This window comes from Macrobrachium rosenbergii, chromosome 3, assembly GCF_040412425.1.
Source record: "Macrobrachium rosenbergii isolate ZJJX-2024 chromosome 3, ASM4041242v1, whole genome shotgun sequence".
In the NCBI taxonomy this organism is placed as follows: domain Eukaryota; kingdom Metazoa; phylum Arthropoda; class Malacostraca; order Decapoda; family Palaemonidae; genus Macrobrachium; species Macrobrachium rosenbergii.
In genome coordinates, this window is record NC_089743.1 from 26,343,578 (window position 1) to 26,363,697 (window position 20,120).

General features: G+C 43.3%; 2 protein-coding genes across 4 annotated transcripts in view; one reads left to right on the top strand and one right to left on the bottom strand.

Moving 5' to 3' along the window:
• The window catches only part of LOC136853546 (WD repeat domain phosphoinositide-interacting protein 4-like), a 448,994-nt gene that overhangs the window by 140,092 nt on the left and 288,782 nt on the right, over positions 1–20,120 (bottom strand). The window lies entirely within an intron of this gene.
• LOC136853577 (uncharacterized) overlaps positions 1,692–20,120 on the top strand; it is a 52,708-nt gene continuing 34,279 nt past the window's right edge. For both annotated transcript variants that reach the window (XM_067129320.1, XM_067129327.1), the window contains exon 1: positions 1,692–1,810. The gene's annotated coding sequence lies outside the window, so the exon portion shown is untranslated. The remainder of the gene's footprint in view (positions 1,811–20,120) is intronic.

Sequence of the window (20,120 nt, forward strand, 5' to 3'; positions counted from 1 at the left end):
AATATATATATATATATATATATATATATATATATATATATATATATATATATAGAGGAAAAAAAATTTGTTCAATAATGAAATTTTCTAATGTCTCTCATTTGTAAGGGACCCACTTGACTCCTGGAGAGCTGGCAATATTGCAATTCAGCCACTGGCCCACACTGGCCATTCTCATGGTCTATGACTCTCTTTAAGCTCTTGTTTTTATTATTATTATTATTATTATTATTATTATTATTTTTTTTTTTTTTTTTTTTTTTTTTACTCAACACAGCCTTCTGATAGGCTGGTATTTCCAGTCCAGATCCGGGATTATTATTATTATAATTATTATTGACACAAAAGGGCACTTTTCAATACATTTGCGAAAAGGGGCAGGGGCTCGAGCACCCCTAGCAACCCCCCTCTGCACGTGCCTGGTCACTTGACATCGTAGACAGACAAATCTTCATTTTTGTAGTTAAGGTTGAGGGAAACGCTGACTCCCGCGGTTTGTTTAATGATTCTTAATAAGACAATACATGGTGTAAACAACTTATTCCTAATGTTCCTTCCGTAATTGTTAGAACTGGTTCCTAAACAGGTTCTTTTAGTGGTTCTTACCTTGGTTCCCTTTTACAAGGAAGAAATATGGCATTTCATTTTAACTGAAAATAAGGGAGCTACATTCCTTTCCCCACTCAAGTCGTCGTACACGTCTTGAACAGTGTGCCGACCGACCAGTGAAGAATTAGAGGAATTGATTTCTTGGGATAGAAATTCATTTCTCGTCATAATGTGGTTCGGATTCCACAATAAGCTGTAGGTCCGGTTGCTAGGTAACCAGTTGGTTCTTAGCCACGTAAAATAAATCTAATCCTTCGGGCCAGCCCTATAGGAGAGCTGTTTATCAGCTCAGTGGTCTGGTTTAACTAAGATATGCTTGAACAGTGCGATATGAGCTTACGCAACTACGCACTTAGTTGAACTTACGTACGCACACCCTATCATAGACAATTTCAAATTCGAGTGGTTAATTCAACGTCTTGATAAGATGAAAATCAATTCGTTTTTCCAGTCCACCCCTTATGAAGGGTATTGTCATTAATTCAAAAGAAGGATTTCCATCATTACACTTAAGAAAAACAAGAGTCGAATTACACTTAAGAAAAACAAGAGTCGAATATACAAAGCCGTGAATCAGCTAAGATTTTTAAAAGGGAGGGGTTTTGCAAATAAACATTCTATGAAAAAGCATAATTTTGTGTTTTCAAACAGGCATATTCCTTTAATTCTTACTTCATCTATACTTCTTGAAATCTTTGAACATGGTGTGGTGGGGCGGGGCTGAACCACCGCCCCCAAAAAAAAAAAAAAAAAAAAACTCGATTATGGCCTAAGCTTCACGCAACCTCCCCTTATGACTGGGTAGCGTACTGCAGATTTAACTTGCAACACGATATCCTGTTCAACACCGCCGGAACACGTTCTAGACCATGTGCCGGATACAGTACGAGAGAGAGAGAGAGAGAGAGAGAGAGAGAGAGAGAGAGAGAGAGAGAGAGAGAGACCATATCAAAGAACTTTAAGAAAACATTCTTTCAGCTCTTAATCATAGCACAGATTTGTTATACTGATTCATGCTGAATGGGCCATGCCACTGCGTGGAACGCTTGCGCCATGTTATCGCAACATGGCGTAGCGGATATAAAGCACACGATTACAGTGGTCTCGAGGTATTCAACTAACTTTTCTCGTAACCGCAACACTACTCTCGTCGGGTCCCCTTGCGGCAGCGATAGTTTAACGAGGCAACAAAGGAACCGAGGTGAGTCAACTGACTATCTAACACTCATGGAAGTTGGAACATTTATTTTTAAACTTTTAAGGGCGGTAAATGCAGGAGACGGTATCTATGTTTTTGAATAACAGAGTTTTTCACATGCGGAAAGTGCCCTTACGATGAAGGCTACATTGATTAGGTATTCCTTATATAAATAGCGGACCGAAATTGTTTGTGATTTTTAAGGGTATGGCCTGCATCCTTTACTTATCAATTCTTGCAGCTCTGAAAAGCAAATATATTGTTTAATTATTATTTGTTCTAAACTGCGTGAAAATTACAGAAATGCACAAATTATTTCTGCATGAAACAGTGCACCAAAACGCACTAAAAGACGTCCACTTCGCCGACAGTGCGAGTTTTGGACTTGTGAACACATTTTCACATTTATCTACATGCAATCAACTCGGGAGCGTTGTTAAGATGTGTACATAACATATACATTCCAGAGAGAAACCCACATTCGCCTTTATCATTATTAAGTGGATTTGGTGGATGCGTGCGTTGTGGCAGGCGCTCTTGCAGTGTCATAGGCGTCACAACAGCGAGCTGTCTGATAACCTAATCTTGGATTGACTTTTTCATTCATTACGTTTTAGTAATACGCAGCGTGCGCACACCTTCCTTGTACATCTCTATGGTTGCCTCTGAAATGGAAACTACAAAAAATCCAAACTTATAATAATAATAATAATAATAATAATAATAATAGTAGTAGTAGTAGTAGTAGTAGTAGTTCTTGTTGCTGTTGCAGCAATAGTAGTGTAAAGAACAAATTTACCCGTGTAAAAAAAAAAAAAAATTAACGGAGAACCAACCGGCTGAGAGGGACTTAGAATACGAGAAAGAAAGAACATAACAGCAGGTAATTGTGGAAAGTAACGAAACAGTATTCGTGGTGGTGGAGGAGGAGGAGGAGGAGAATCTTTCTTGAAACGGACGCGTACAGCTGGCAGTGTTTATACCAAGTCTTTGTTGGATATCTGATCAATAGGTATTCTCTAACTATTTTAACTGGAATGTGTTATATATCCCAATTTCAATCAATCAGTAGAGATCTGTAACTGGTATCCATCTAACAAGAATGACTGATTACAGGTTTTTCGTTTTACCCACCATAGAAGTACCAAATCTTGCCCCAAAATGCTTGTGAAATGTTATAAAGCGTTTTGCTCGCGGGCTCCCTACTGATTGATTGAAACTGGGATATATAACACATTCCAGTTTCAATAGTTAGAGAATACCTATTGATCAAATATCCAACAAAGACTTACTATAAACACTGCCTGCTGTACTCGTCCGTTTCAAGAAAGATTCTCTCTCTCTCTCTCTCTCTATTGCAACTTACGAATATTGTTTCATTACTTAATTCTATTCTGGCCGCAGTGTAAGTGAAACAGAGAAGTGACAAAGAATAACGATTGAGAGAGAGAGAGAGAGAGAGAGAGAGAGAGAGAGAGAGAGAGAGAGAGAGAGAGAGAGAGAGCACATCAATCAAACTATTTCAGATCATTCCTATTTCCTTAGAGAAGCCTGAGCTGTTACCCTACTACGATGACTTGCTCCTCAAATATTCTTTTTGACTGAGGCTTCTGACCTTTCCTCAACCCATATTTCCCATAGAACAAAATTCATGAAAACGTCCATCTCTTTACCACATCGCCAGCTCACCTAAAGTAAAATCGATAAGAGACATACCACTTGTGAAGTGATTTTTTTGATGAACGGTGGAACACTTTCGTCTCTTTCTTTCTCCCGAAAGCATTTATTTTCGTGCAGCACAATGATGCAAATTTTGGACATCCAAATTTTTCTCGAAACTTTGTTAATTTTTACAGGAGTGGTACTTTTTATCAATTTCTTCACACAATGTATCTCTAAGTGGTTATCAGTAGGATAAAATGATTACCAGTTATAAATCCACAAAGAAGTACGAAGCTATCCCACATATTTGCTTGGTACGTATATATATATATATATATATATATATATATATATATATATATATATATATATATATATATATATATATATATCATATCACATTACCACAGGTGAAAAATAAAACACGGGGTGTAGGTCCTGACCGGTTTCGACTTTATTTCCAAGCCATTGACGAAGGACTGATACAGAGTGTGAGAAGTCACAAATATATATACTACAAGAACAGTACTGACGAACATACACAACCGTTAGAGGCTCTATATCCCCACTCAGGCCGGTGTCGAGGTAGGGGTGGCCTTTAAAACTCATTTGGCTAAAAATCACAATAGACTCTCAGGGGACATTGCTGATAAACAGACCATACCCCACCTCAGATCCACACCTGACAGGTGTCATGGAGGCGGAGTTTGGAAACTCATTAACATTACTACCCTCGTACTGTGTTTACAAATATGATAATCCTATTTTCATATATCTCCACTGCCTACCTTAAAGTTTAAACAATTTACAAATTTCTTTTTGATATTAAAGGATCAAGTTTATACATCCCTTGACTGATATTCATATTATGGTTGTAACTTTCTTTTATGAAGCTAGATTCAATGATGTTCCTTTCCAGTGCATTATTAGAATATACAATCCTTTTGCCCCTTCCCAGTTGATAGCATGATTGTTCTCACTAACATGTACAAAATATACCACTGTTCCCTTGTGCATATCTCACACATTTCTTATGTTGTTCAATTCTTTTTCCAGTGCTTTCCCGGTTTGGCCAATATAAAAGTTGTCACAAGACTTACACGGAATTTTATATACACACCCTTTAATATTGTCTGGGGAGTTCTTGATAAGTACATTTTTCATTGTTGTATTGTTCTTAAATGCGACATTAACACCAAAAATTCTTAAGAAGATGAGGGATATCTTTCATACTATTATTATAAGGCAGAACAAGCAAATTTTTTTGTGTTGTAAGGTTCTTTCTGGTTTTGATACATAGTCTTTTTGCCGCTTCAAATGCACTGTTTAATACACTATCAGGATATTTCAATTTTTGCCTGCATTCCTAATCTTATCTATTTCATCATCAATATATTCAGGGCTACATACCCATGTAATGCTCTTAAAAACATAGATGAAAACACTGACTTTTTAACCTTATTGCTTTGTCCAGAATAGAAATGCACATAGGAAGAAATATTAGTGGGTTTTCTATACACACTATATTTAAACCCACTACTATTTCTTCGTATGAGGACATCCAGAAACGGTAAGCACCCATCATTTTCCATTTCCATCGTGAATTTAATTGATGGTACTAATTGATTTAACTTAGCAAAAAGTTTTTACATCTTGGTTCCCTGGCCATACACAAATTATGTCGTCAACATACCTAAACCATGTTACATTACGTGGGATTATGTTGTTTAATATCTTCTTTTCAAAAAATTCCATATATAAGTTACTTAACACTGGGGATAGAGGGTTTCCCATTGCCATACCAAACTTTTGTGAGTAAAATTTACCATTAAATTCAAATTTACAATCTTTTACACATAATTTAATCAGTTCAATTAAAGTACTTTTAGAAAATGGGATATCCAGCTGTGTGTTCTCTAACAATTCAGATAAAAACGCCATCAGATCAAATGTGCCAATAGATGATCTGTATCAGTCCTTCGTCAATGGCTTGGAAATAAAGTCGAAACCGGTCAGGACCTACACCCTGTTTCTTATTTTTCACCTGTGGTAATGTGTGATAAATGAATCACGTACAAAAGTGATAATAATCATATATATATATATATATATATATATATATATATATATATATATATATATATATATATATATATATATATATATATATATATATAATATATATAAAGAATAGGAAAAAAAATGAAACAGTGGTTGCTAGGCCTTTTGACTTACTGTCCTTTACTCAGCAGACTGATAGAAATATAAAAATAAATTTGCAAGAAACCTCGTATAATTGACAGATGGGGATTATAAAGGAACTGATGTACCTGGAATCCTACACAGTTGAAGAATTAATGGACCTACCAAAACAACGGTAAATATTTGAGAGGTTTTACAAAAGATTAGGCCCAAAAGATCGGAAGCAGGCAAGAGTCAATTAAAAGATTATACGGGGAAACAGACTGACCACCAAAAATGACCATGAAAAGAATAAGCTGATTACATATGTGACCTGATTCTCGGTCATATAAAGGTTCTACTAGTACAAATGAAATGTATAAGGTACAATTAACATGTGTACTTTCCTTAATAGTTACACAGAGCCCTGTTGCTAATATTATGCTACTTGATTATGCAATTATAGTCAGAAGGTACTCAGGTGACACGCGCCCATCACCGTCTTTTTAGACGCGCCCTAACCCGTCGACCACTAAACCCTTACTGGTCATTAACTTTTCGAAGTGAACTTGCTTAGGTCATAAACCTCAGCTGATTGGTCTCTTGTAATCGTAAGGAACCAATAAGGGTCTTTGATGTGTGGAACTCATTTCAATCCAGGGTTCGGACTTCTGACCCCTCATCACCTCTTCCACAATCCAACCACACAAACCAATCACACACTCTCTCTCACTCCCAAGGCATCTGCAACCCCCACCCCCTGGAGGATCAGCCCTCTCGTCCTCACAGCTGGTTCGATTCGCACGCCTTCTCTCTCTCTCTCTCTCTCCCCCTAACTCTTGAGTTACTGAGTTATTCCCACTTTCTAGATCGGGTGTCCCTGCGGCGGCATGTGACTGTTTCTTTCGTCGTTGTTCCCCTCTCTTTGCTGCTCGGGTTGTAACTCCCATTATCATACTCCTGGAGAGAGCATCAGCTACTTTATTTGTTTTCCCTGCTATATGTTCAATTCCCTCAATATCAAACTATAATAGCCGTTCGATCCAACGAGAATGGCGAGGGGTTAAATCCCCTTTCTTGAATAAATCTCTCAATGGGTGATGATCTGTGTATATTTTGACTTTATGCCCCAGCAAAAAGTAGCGATGGCTCTCCAGCATCCATAGAACCGCCAATGCCTCTCTATCGAAGGTACTGTAATTCTTCTCTGGCCCTTTTAATGCTCGTGATGCAAAACAAATTGGTTTTTCAATTCCAGCATCGTCAACTTGAGAAATCACTCCCCCAATAGCTATACTGCTCATGTCGGTGGTTACTAGAAATTGTCGATCGAACTTTGGATAAGCTAACAGTTCATTATTGGTGAATGAAATCTTTAATTCTTGAAAAGCTATTTCTTCCTCCTGTCCCCAATGAAAATCCGACTGTTTCCTTAATGAATCTAGTGGTTTTGCTATTTTACCAAAATCTTTTATGAATTTACGATAGCAGCCTGCGAGCCAGAGGAAACTGGCTACTTCTTTTGCATTCTTCGGTTGGGGAAATTCTTTAATTGCTGCTATTTTATCGGCACATGGCTTAAGGCCTTCAGATGTTACGATGTGCCCCAAAAATTCACCTTCTTACTGAGAGAATTTACATTTGATTAGGTTAATTTTCATACCATGTCGCTTTAAAGCTTCTAAGACTTCAATAATGTTCTTATGTTCTACTGTAGCCCCTAAGTTTTTTAAGTATATCTTAGTTTAACCAGACCACTGAGCTGATTAACAGCTCTCCTAGGGCTGGCCCGAAAGATTAGATTTATTTTGCGTGGCTAAGAACCAATTGGTTACCTAGCAACGGGACCTACAGCTTATTGTGGAATCCGAACCACATTATACCGAGAAATGAATTTCTATCACCAGAAATAAGTTCCTCTTATTCTTCATTGGACGGTCGGAGATTCGAACTCGCGGCCAGCAAAGTGCTAGCTGAGAACGGAACCCACTCTCCTAACGAGGAACTAAACTGTTGCCCCTATTATGATTCTGTATACAAACATGCTATGCCCTAATAGCAAAACTAATACGGACATCATAACATGTGAAAAATGGGCAGGAGCGTTCTTTACCCCAAAAGGAAGGTAATTATATTCAAACAATTGATCATTAGGTATAAAGGGTGTCTTTTCTTTGCTACTCTCGTCTATAAGTATTTGATGGTAACCTGACTTTAAATCCAAGATGGTGAAGAATATACTATCTCTGACCTTAATCAACAGTTCTTCGATAGAGGGCAATGAGACTGCATTGTCTTGTACTATTCAGCTTTCTATAATCAACACAGCCTAAGAGAACCATCCTTCTTTTTTGCCATCGCAATTAGCGAGGCCCAAGGAGATTCACTTTCTCTAATTGTTCCTTGTTCCCTTAATTTATTAATTTCGTTCTCCATTTCCCGCTGATAACAAACTAGAATTCTATACGGCTTAGATCTCATGGGTGGTTGATCCCTGGTCTCTATAACAAATGGAAAATTATGTATTCTGCCTGGGGTTTCATTGCCAATTGCAATTATATTTTGATAACTTTCTATAGTTTCCTTGACAATATTTTGATAAGTAACAGAGGTAGACCTACTAGCTGTTTGCAGGAGTCTACCTAGATGGTCTTCACAGCGACCCTGATGCTTGCTACTCAAGGTCGCAAGTGTGTGAGAAGCATCTGCTATTTCACAAGGTTCAAGGTCGCATATCGACGCACTGTCTAATAGGATACGCTGATCGCTAATGTTAACAAATGGCACATTACCCTCGCCGTGTATTACCTTGCTCAAACCTGGAATGATAAAATCTTCCCATTTCTGATGGGGTCTGATCATAACAAAGATGCCTTCCAGTAAGTTCCGTGTGGGGGTCATGGTGAGGGATGAGAGGGTAGGGGTGGTACCACATCTCCCACCTCTGGGGCAGTAGGTACTTCCCCTCCACCACCCTTCGATCTTAGGGAGACCCGTAGGCACCTCGGTCTCTCCCACTTTTAAATATACTTCGATCCCCTTCCCGTCTGTACCAGCTATTATTATTTCATTCCTATCCACAAAATCAATTCCTAAAATAACTGAAATTCCTTCTAGCTGTAATGCTGGTACTACAATGGTTACCTGCCGCTTCACAGTCCCCTGGGTTACCATTCGATGGCTGCCTGCTGTACTTAAAACTAAACAACCTTTCATAGGCTGCACCGACCCTATCACTAGGTGTTCTTCTAACAAAGACACTTGCGCCAGTGTTGATCAACGCCCTTCGCTGTCGCTCTCCCACCCATATTTTCACGATAGGCACCGTGACTTCCTTCGCGGATTGAGGGCGGGCAATAGGCTCTTGCATTACCTTCCCTCCCAGCACCCTCAATGTTTGGGTAGGGGCAACGACAGCTGGTGGAGGGCTGTCCACTACTTTTTGGGGGGTTGGTTGACTCCCCTCACTCCCCAACAAGGCGTCCCTTGTTCTACCAGGGGCACGGTCGTTGTTTGGACCTGATGAGTGTGGGTGTAGTCAGGGGTCCTCCCAACTCCTGCTCCACACCGCCTTCCCCTTCCTCTCCTTGGTGTAGGGGGAGTGTTGTTCTGCTGGCCACCATTGTTTTTTGAACAAGCGCTCACAAGGAGTCTGTCACATTGCACTGAAAACAACGCCATGGTTCAGTGAGAGAAGGGCAATGGGCCCTCACATGGCCCTCTCTCCCACACTGCCAGCAACGGCCAACCATCTTTTTCCTGGCTGGTTTCCCCTTGCCTCTTCGACGTCCCTGGGTGTGTGACCTTGCCCCCTGGATGGTGGGTGAGGCTGGCTGAGGACTCGCTTGGTCAGGTTGTTTAACCATTGTAACAAATGGTTGGGAGGTGGCCTGCCCCCTCCCCCTTGCTTGCTGGTTTTGTTCATGGTCCAACAGAAGTTGAACCTTTGGCAGCAAGGCTTGTAAGGGCCTCTCATCGCAAATAAGGAATCCCACTATGGAGGTGGGAAAAATTTGGAATCCCACTACGGAGGTGGGAAAAATTTGCCTCAGCATGCGTCGGCAGAAGGCTTCTTCTCTCTCTACAGTCTGGTCTCTTTCAGGGGTGAGGCACTCACAGTCTTCACTGACGTGATTACAGAATGCTGAAATCGCCCAACCCCAACATGGGGTCATAATCTTCCATTAGCTCCATCTTCTCCTCTTGGTGTAGGGCAAACTGTTGGGTAAGGTCGTGTTTAAAAGCACCCCAGTCTGCAGAATAACTGGCGTCCCAACCCCTGATTTGCCGTGCTGCATTCACGGTCACTTTTTGTTTTGCTTGCACAATTTTCGCTCTATCTGTCCGGCCTACTGTGGTGTTTTCAATACACTTTATGAAGGTTTCGATTGAAAGGAAACCTTCACCAGTGTGTGAGTTGCCAAACTCAGGCACCGATCCATCTAGCACTGGCAGTTTTTTAATTTTCTTGTCTGGTCGCACTTGCAGGAATGATGCACATCAGCCAAAATTGTGTGGGTCAATGGACCTTTTATTTTGTATTTCATTCGTTAATTTGTGCAACTCTTTTAACGTGCGTTGGATAGTCGTTGACAGCTCTTTCGCACTGTCCTCTTCCTTGGCACTGTTATTGTTAGCACTGTTACTGTTAGTACTGCCACTCCTGCCGTCACATGCCAATTTTCTCTGAGTTTGCATTGTTTATGTCATCTTCACAATTATGCTGTTAATTATTATCTATTGGCAACACCCTACACCTGACACCAAAAATATGACCTGATTCTCGGTCATATAAAGGTTCTGCCAGTACAAATAAAACGTGTAAGGTACAATTAACACGTGTATTTTCCTTAATAGTTACACAGGGACCTGTTGCTAATATTACGCTACTTAATTATGCAATTATAGTCGGAAGGTACTCTCAGGTGACACACGCCCATCAATGTCTTTTTAGATGCGCCCTAACCCGTTGACCATTAAACCCTTACTGATCATTAATTTTTCAAACTGAACTTGCTTTGGTCATAGACCCCAGCTGATTGGTCTCCTATAATAGTAAGGAACCAATAAGGGTCTTTGATGTATGGCACTCATTTGAATTGCCCACGCCAAACCCCAAAGATTGTATGGCGTTCAACGAATCAGCAGTATCTGTTCATTACTCTCTGATCACAAAGGCATACAAACAACTAGCAGATTTTCTGTTACATCTCAAACATGAATTTCTCTATAAATCAGTTCATATGTTTATAAAAGTACAACAGCTCAATATTGTCTCCATTTGGTAAAAAACAATTTTTGCAAAGTGAACATTTTAAAAAAATATATTAACCATACAGATACAGAAAATATATAAGGTAACTAATTAGTAATTAAGTCTGTTTTTATCTTTAAGGTCATTCTTGAACATTTTACTAATACAGGGGTCCAAATAATACATGCCAGAGCCAAGGTTAAAATTACTGAGGGAAGTAGGCTGTAGAATAGTAGATTCTAAAAGACTTCATGAAGAGGAATCTTTTGATCTGGCAATCACTGAACCTTCAGTCCAATTTATCTTGTGAGAGTTTTCACTTAAATGAATGAATATTGCATTGGATGTTTGCCCAGTTTTGACAGAATACTTATGCTGTTTAAATCTCACTTCTAAAATTTTACTTGATTGGCCAATATAAAAAGAACAGTCCAAGCATGGAATTTTATACATTATATTATGTTGATGCTTTCCTTAGGAGTGTTTTTTTTATTAACATTTCTTTTAGTGCGTTATTATAGGAAAAAACCAGGTTTACATTAAAAGATTTTAACACTGATTGTAGGGCTGCAAACTGGTATGTTGATCATCCACCCTCCAATCAACAAACATACCAAATTGCAGCCTTCTAGCCTCAGTAGTTTTTATTTCATTTAAGGGTAAATTTAACCATAATTGTGCTTCTGGCAACGATATAGGATAGGCCACCACCAGCCTGTGGTTAAAGTTTCATGGGCCGCAGCTCATACAGCATTATACCGAAACCACCAAAAGATTGATTATTTTCGGTGGCCTTGATTATAAGCAAAATCCATGGCCTTTTTCTGCTAAGCCCCGCCCACGGCACGCCAGTGATTGGCTAGCTCTCGAAAGGGGAATGACGTCACACTAGTTAACAGTTCAAAATGATTGCGACAGTGTTGCCAAAACGTGGAAATGTGGCCTACGATGTGGAAGTTTTGATGTACACGATGATCGGGTGCAGAAGCGGGGTCTCCATTTTACGGTCTGCCACATCGAGTGCCGGAAAAAATTTCCACACTCATTTTAAGGGTTTATTGGTCAGATATATTATTTTCTTATATCATATGATTCACTGACCTATATTCTCGGTCATTTGCATACTTATATATAATAATAATGACTGAATAAAGAGCCATCAGAGGATGGTTATTTGCACCAAATCATGAAGCAGCAGAAGTCGATTGAGCATGTCTTGATTGGCACATCGAATGCGGACGACAACAGAGTGACAGCAGCTTTAGGTTTCCAACTAATTAAGGCAACTTAAATCTATTTAAAATTGTTTTAATAAATGTAAAAAGTAATTGTGATTAACTTGAGGGAAGTTTACGGGAAATGATCTTTAGACTGTGAGGGAAAGCATATGTCTTTTATATGCGTTAGATTTTACCAATGGTTGAATGACTTTAAAATTTTGGCAAGTGTGGAAGTCAGTGTGCGGAAATGTGGCAACACTGAAATTTTTTGCCAGTACGGATTGAACTCCTGTGGACCCCTTCGGTCACGTTGAACTCCGTGCACGAATGATGATGCCATAGATTTGAGTTCCCGGAATTGTGAAGTATGCAGTTGATATCTAGGAAAAAAGATAGATTAAGTTACATAATATCATTACGAAGATCTTGGATCATTCTGTCTGTGCATCTTTTTTTGTTTTGTTTTGATCATGTGCAGCCTAAATACACAAACATCTTGCTTTTTTTCTTTTAAATTGATGTTGGCCTACATAAGCGATTCCACATAGGCCACATTAATTGAAATGAAGCATAGACTTATGCAGCCAGTTCCGATATTAAGGTATTAATTCATCATAATCCTGCATGTCAAATGTTAATATCATTGTAAGATTAGTCCTACATATAAAATTCTTATAATTTGAAATTGAAAAACATTATAAGTATATTAGAAATAAAACACTGCCGTAATGGGGAAAAGCCTTTGCCTGTGGTAAAAAAATAATTTTAAAATAAAAATATTCATCACTTTATATAATCTGAAATTGAAAAAATATGAGTATATCAGAAATAGAACATAGCAGATAAGAAGGGATTTCCTTTCCCAGTATTTCTCCCCATTTCATACGTAAGCATTAGGCTGCTTAAGCGTCATCTGGCGATTGCCATATCTACACGACCGGATAGAAACTTAGATATCACACTTTACAGTAAATAGCCAACACAAACACACACACAAACGCATGCCCCTTCAAGGATAAACAATAAAAAAAATTGAAAAGAAAAGAGGAGGAGGAGGAGGAGGAGGAGGAGGAGGAGGAGGAGGAGGAGGAGGAGGAGGAGGAGGAGGAGGAGGAAGAAGGTATTGGAATTATGTTAAGGTTATCTTACTAACACATCGCCTTGTCCTACTTCTCAGTGACTCGAACCAGCCTTCCCCCCGTCCCCTCACCCTTCCAAAACTATATTTTTAGAGCCCTCCCCCGCCCCCTCTCCCCAACTCGACTCTGTATCGAATCCCTGTCAACGGTAAAACCAAACATTTAGCTCTATCCTTCACCCCAAAAACACAACAATGATCCGAAAAGTAATCGGTAGCATCCTTCACACCAAGGTCCTTCTTGCTTCACACGAGAGGTTGGCACGATGAGAATGACCATCCTCTACGGCTATCATCATGACTACTGCGACTTACTCATCACTTACTATTAGTGCTTTTGAGAGAGAGAGAGAGAGAGAGAGAGAGAGAGAGACAGAGAGAGAGAGAGAATTCAGACAATAAACATGGCGATAATAGCTTGGCAGGTCAGCATTCACAAACGTAAACTAGCACTGTTGATGAACTGATTTGCGTCGCCATGACCAAGGTCACTAACTACTTACAAATGACTTTACAAATATCCCCCCCCACGATGTGGGTAACGTCTGATTAGTCGGCATATCTGCTGGGGCGCTGAAGGGTGCCACGGCTGCGTGAGGACAGCGGGGGAACGCCCTGTGTGTGGGGGTGCTTGACTGCGGGTGTGGGCGGGCTTTTTCGGGGGCGGCCGCGTGCCCGCTTCTTACGAGGGCCCGGCTGTGGCAAAGGCTGACCAGGCGGAGGGTGCGATGCGGTGACATCTGTGTCCTACTCCAGGAGGCCGGGCTTGACCCCATCTATTGACACCCAGTCGTTCCTCCCGTTGCGTGAAATGCGAGCAGGAACGCCTTGTTGTTCTGCTCCAGCAAGCAGAAGGGTCCCCTGTAGGGCCTGGTCAGTGGCGGGCGGACGGTGTCATCCCTGATGAAGACGTGGGTGGTGGAGGCCAGCCCTGGTGGCATGAAGGTGGCCGACCTGTCGGTGTATGTCCGCTTGCTGGGGCGAACTTGCCGACTATGTTGCGAAGCCTCTGGACTGATGGGTTGTGGCAATCCTCTGTCACAAGCTCGCCCGGGACCACGAGAGACTCGTCGTAGGTTTTCTCAGCTGCGGACGGGGCGCCGTCGGCCCTGGGGGCGGTTCTCAACCCGAGGAGGACCCACGACAGCTGGTACTTCCAGTCTTCGGCAGTGCCACGGGCCATAAGGGACGCCTTCAGGGACCTGTGGAACCGCTCGACCAAGCCACTGGCCGCTGGGTTGTAGGCCGTGGTGGTGTGATGCGCTGTCCCCAGCAGCCGATCCAGGGCGGACCACAATTCGGACAGGAAGGCGGGACCCCCGTCGGTCAGGGACGCCGAAGCGGCTGATCCAACTGGAGAGCAGGACCTCGGCACATGCGCTGGCGGTGGCTTCTTGCATTGGCGTGGCTTCGGGCCATCTCGTTGAGCGGTCTACCACCGTGCCGAAGCACTGCTCTGGTTGCAGAAACTCGCCTACCCCGGACATGGTGTGACATCCCACCTTGCTGGTTTGGCACTGCAGGCACTGCCTCGCCCAGGTCCTCGTGTCTTTCTGCACTCTGTTCCAGACGAACTTCTCTGACAGCAGCTTGGCTGTCGTCCTGCCGGAGGGGTGTGAGAGGCCGTGGATGATGTCGAATACCTGGCGGCGGTGGGAGGCTGGCACCAGGGGGTGGGGCTGGCTGGTACTGACGTCGCAGAGGAGACTTGGGCCCCCGGGGGCGAGGGGCACGTCCCTCCACTTCAGGAACGTGATGGGGGTGCGGTAGGCTGGGGTCTCTGGGTCAGCGGTCTGCTCCCTGGTGAGGTCTTTGTAGTTGATCCCGAGCTGCATCATGTTTAGCTCAACTCTGGAGAGGGCGTCTGTCACAGGGTTCTTCCTGCCGAGGAGGTACTTGACGGAGCAGGTGAACTCGGCGATGGCCGAGAGATGCCGCTGCTGCCTGGAAGACCATGCGTCCCCCTGCTTGGTGAAGGCGTGTACCAGCGGTTGGTGGTCCATGCAGATTGTGAAGGGCGTGCCCTCCAGGAGGAACTTGAAGTGCCGGACTGCACGGTACACTGCGCAGAGTTCCCTGTCGAAGGTGCTGTAGCGGGCCTCTGCGGGGTTGAACTTCTTGCTGAAGAAGGTGATGCGCTGGAGGGCGCTGTCGATGACCTGCTCCAGGACAGCACCACAGGCGACGTTGCTGGCGTCCGTCGTCAGCTGGAGGGGGGCGCTGGGATCCTGGTGGGCCAAGGCGGTTGCCTCGGCGAGGGCGGCCTTCATCAGGGAGAAGGCCTGCTGCTGACTGGGTCCCCACAACAAGGACTTTGGTTGGCCTTTCAGAGTTTCCGTCAGGGGGCCGTGGTGTGCGCGATCCCAGGGATGAACCGCCTGTAGTAGTTCACCATCCCGAGGAACTCCTGGACGGCCTTGACGGAGGTGGGGACGGGGAACCTGGTGATGGCTGCGACTTTGGATGTGAGCGGGCGGACACCATCCGGGAATACCTCGTGGCCCAGGGAGTCGGCTTTTTGGACGCCGAAGGTGCACTTGTCGAAGCGTACGACGAGGCCGTTCTCCTGCAGGCGCTGCAGGACTGACCAGATGTGTTTCTGGTGCTCCTTGCGGGACCTGGAAAATATAAGGATATCACCTATGTAGCAGACACAGAACTTCAGGTCCCCCAGGATGCTGTCCATGAACCGCTGGAAAGTCGCCCCAGCGTTCCTCAGGCCAAAGGTGGAGAAAGCGAACACGTGGGACCCAAAAGGCATGACGATGGTGGTCTTTGGTATGTCCTCTGGCACAACTAGTACCTGAAAATAGGATTTGAAGAGATCCAACTTAGTGAATGTTTTGGCCCCGTGAAAGGAAGCCGTGAGGTCCTGCATGTTCGGCAGGGGTTAATGGTCAGGTTCCGTTGCAAGGTTAAGCCGCCTGTAGTCGCCGCAGGGTCTCCAGGAGCTGTCCGGTTTCTGCACCATGTGGAGGGGGGAGGCCCACGGGCTGGAGGCCTTCTTGCAGATTCCCATCCGCTCCATTTCGGCGAATGCGTTCTTGGCCTCCTGAAGGCGCCGCGGGGGAAGCCTCCAGAACCTCGCGTGTACAGGGGCCCTTAGTTTTTATGTGATGGTAGATGCCATGTTTGGCTGGGGCCCTGGGGACTTGGCGGAGCTCAGGCCTGAACACGTCCAGGAACTCTGTTAACAGCTGTTAGTACTGGTGGAGCAGATGGTGGGCGCCTTGGGTCGAGTTGCCAATGGGAGGGACTGGCAGGAGTCGGTGTTGAGGAGGCGCTTCCGACCGATGTCGACTGCCAGCCCGAAGTGGGCAAGGAAATCCGCACCCAGGAGCGGGGTCCTTACGTCCGCGATGACAAAGTCCCAGGAATATCTCCGGCCAAGGATGGAGATTGACAGGGGCCTGGTGCCTTAGGAGAGGATGGAGGACCCATTGGCGGCCGTCAGGGAGGCAGCCGGGTCCGGTTCTCGCTTGAGGTCCTCTCTGGATGCCGGGAAGATTGATCTAACGGCCCCCGTGTCGACCAGCATCATCCTGCCGGAGACAGTGTCGCGAACGAAGAAGCCTACTGGTTCTGGGCCCCTGGGTTCTTCTGATACCATGGTGGCCTGTCCTGCTGGCTGCCGCCTCCCCTGGGCATCCTTGCCAAACCACCTGTGGTAGTGGCAAAGACCCGGGGAATTCCACCTGTTGTGGGGTGCTGGGCGCCTCCTGGTGACAACGTTGACCTCCTGCTCTGCGCCTTCCTCCTGCTGGATGGTGCTGACTTGTAGTGCGGGCGCTGGTACCCACTTTGTTGCCTTCACGGAGTCTGTCAGGTGCTGCGCCGTGCGGATTAGGACCTCAAGGGGCATGGCGTAGGGCTCAGGGATTTGCATGCAGACCTCTGGGAGGAGCTGACGAAGGAGGAGCTCCCGCGACAGGCTTATTTCGTATTGTTTTCCGCTGCCGTTGGTGTCTGGGAGGGTGAGGAGGTCCTGAATCATGCCCCATGACTCCATGACGCTCTGATCCTGCCGCCGGCTGACGGCGAGGTCGAGGGCGCGGGCAGCTCGCTCGGCAACCGGCAGGGAGCATGTCTCAAGGAGGGACTTCTTCAGGAGGTGGTAGGTGAGGCAGCGTGCGGCGGACACCCACGGGACAAGCTTCCTGTAGATCTCCTCCGGCAGGGTGTTGAGTACTGTGTCTGCCTGCAGCACCTCAACCTTGAGTTCCGCCAGCCTGAACTGGCTCTCGACCCGTACAGCCATGCCGATGGGTTCCCGTGTGAGCGGCGGCAGTTTTATGGACAGGGCGGCCCTTGGTTGTCCTGCTGGGCAGGGGAGAGTGCTGGGCGTGGGCAGGGGTGTGGAGGAGCATGAGAGCCTTGGCGCGGTTGATATGGGAGGGAGGTAGACATCCGAATCCGCGAGGTTAGCGGTTAACTGCACGAGGGAGGGGATGTCCGCGTCCATGCTCGCTCTTTGCCCTCTTAACCGGAGTGGGGTACTCGCGCCAAAACGCACTTGGAAGCACGCCGTGTGAGTCCGCTAATGACGCTGGTGTTTTTGCCGACGAGAGTCAGCACGCCCAAACGCTGGTTACAGCGCTGTAATTAGTCCACTAAGGGCGTGAGTAAGTTCCTGGAGCCAAGACTGAGTCACCGTGTGGGTCCGCTAATGGCTCCGGGAACCACTCCGGGGTCACCACTTTAAGAGGTGCAAAAAAATGAGCAGGTAAAAGAGTACTGCTGATTTATTCATGATCCAGGCGGTTTATATAGCGGCAGACTGACGTCATGTCGCGGAATACAATGGGAGCATAAGTGACCTGAGGTCGATAATAATTAATAATAAATACAGCGAACGAGTACACTTTACAGTGTGAAAATAGACAGAACTGAAATTGAATACAATCTTTATGCCTGTGAAAGAAGAAATACACGATACACAATTGACAACAGGTAAACAATTATATACATTGTTTAAATGATTGAATTTACGTGACCTGGCATGTTAGGCTTGACTAATTGTAGAGGCAAAGAAAATGGGACGTCTCCACAGAAAACTTGCTCAGCAGAGACTTTACAAACAACACGTTCAGCAGAGACTTCACAAATGACTTTACAGATGACTTTACACTGTCACGGCCTTACACACAACTATCGAACTGCTCGCAATGAATAGTACTGAAAATATATTTACAAATGGTATAACAAATTATATTACTGTGATGAGTAAATATAAGGCTGCTGTAGCATTTCTATGAAAAAGAAGACTATGGTAGGAAGGAATCATAAGATACTCAATGAGGTAAGAAAAAAATAAATGACAGCTGAAAAAATTATGTAGAGATGATCCAAACCAGTCTGCGAGTGGCCCATGATTCATTTGCTTTTGGGGGCATTCTTGAAGGTTACCCTCTTGGACAAGAGGATACATAAGAGTCAGCAAATTTTTTTTTTCTCTCTCTCTCTCTCCGTTGTTAGGAGAATATTCTAGCGTAGACTATATTCATAAAGATCTTAATTACTTTTAATTGAAACAAATTACTAAATTTCAATTAACAACAGTAGGCAGACAATTCTTTACACCAGTATTTTATGAATAGGTCTATGTTTATTCTGCAATGTTAGGCTACCATATGAAAAATTTTCGAGGCACTACAACCACTATAACAGCAACAACAAAAACAAGAATAACCACAACATGAACCACAATAAAACGGCTGAATATAAGATAGGGTAGGGCTATAATACAAACAACATAAGATGCGTAAACCGACAAAGACATAGGACATTATAGGCCTATGTCATTTTTCATGATCCTGTCCACACAAATGTTTACAGCACAATTGCCTGTTTGTTTACTCTCCACGTTTGTTATAGATTTCTTTCGTTTGTTTATTTTCTCCCTGTCTTTTTAGTCACTTTTTAGCTCTTGCCTTAGTAGGTGTTCCTTTCAAGTTCTTGTTTTAATTTTTGTATTTGTAATTGTTTAAAATTTTTAAAGAAGTTTTTCCCGTTGCATAAGTGACATTGTAAGTATTTATTGTCTGTAATTTTCCAGCCTTGAAGATGCATCATGTGATGTGAAACGTTGGCATAATGAACTTGACCTTGTGAGAGACATACATGCCTTTACCTCTCCAACCTGATATATATATATATATATATATATATATATATATATATATATATATATATATATATATATATATATATATATATATATATATATATATATATATATATATATATATATATATATATATATATATATATATATATATATATATATATATATATATATATATATATATATATATATATATATATATATATATATATATATATATATATATATATATATATATGTATGTATGTATGTATATACACACACACACGAACACACACACACACGAGAGTGACGAGACAGTTCGGATTCCACGTTTATTAGTGAGACAGAAAAACTGTAGCCTTACACAGATATTTGGTGTGAATATCTGGAACAATCTTGTCATGGCTTGCTTTATACCTGTTTTTTCACGCTACTGTAAAAGCCTCCAGTTAGTTACTGTGACAGTGCCTGACAAAAACAATGATAAATAACTGGGATCTCAGGATTTGGGAGTAAAGGGGAGTCCGCTCATCCTTGAAATGATCTGTCGCCAGGGAGAATAAAGTCTGACTTCCGACAAATGCTTTTGCTAAAATGGAAAATGTGTGTATTCATTTTCTCTGCAAAGGAACTTAGGACGAGAAACCTAATGCTTTGTTATGCAGAGCCTTGAAGGAAGCAGGAAAAGGGTGCGAGCAGAAGAATGGGGCCTAATCCCGTTGGAAGCAACTGACCAACTTTTGAAAAGAAAG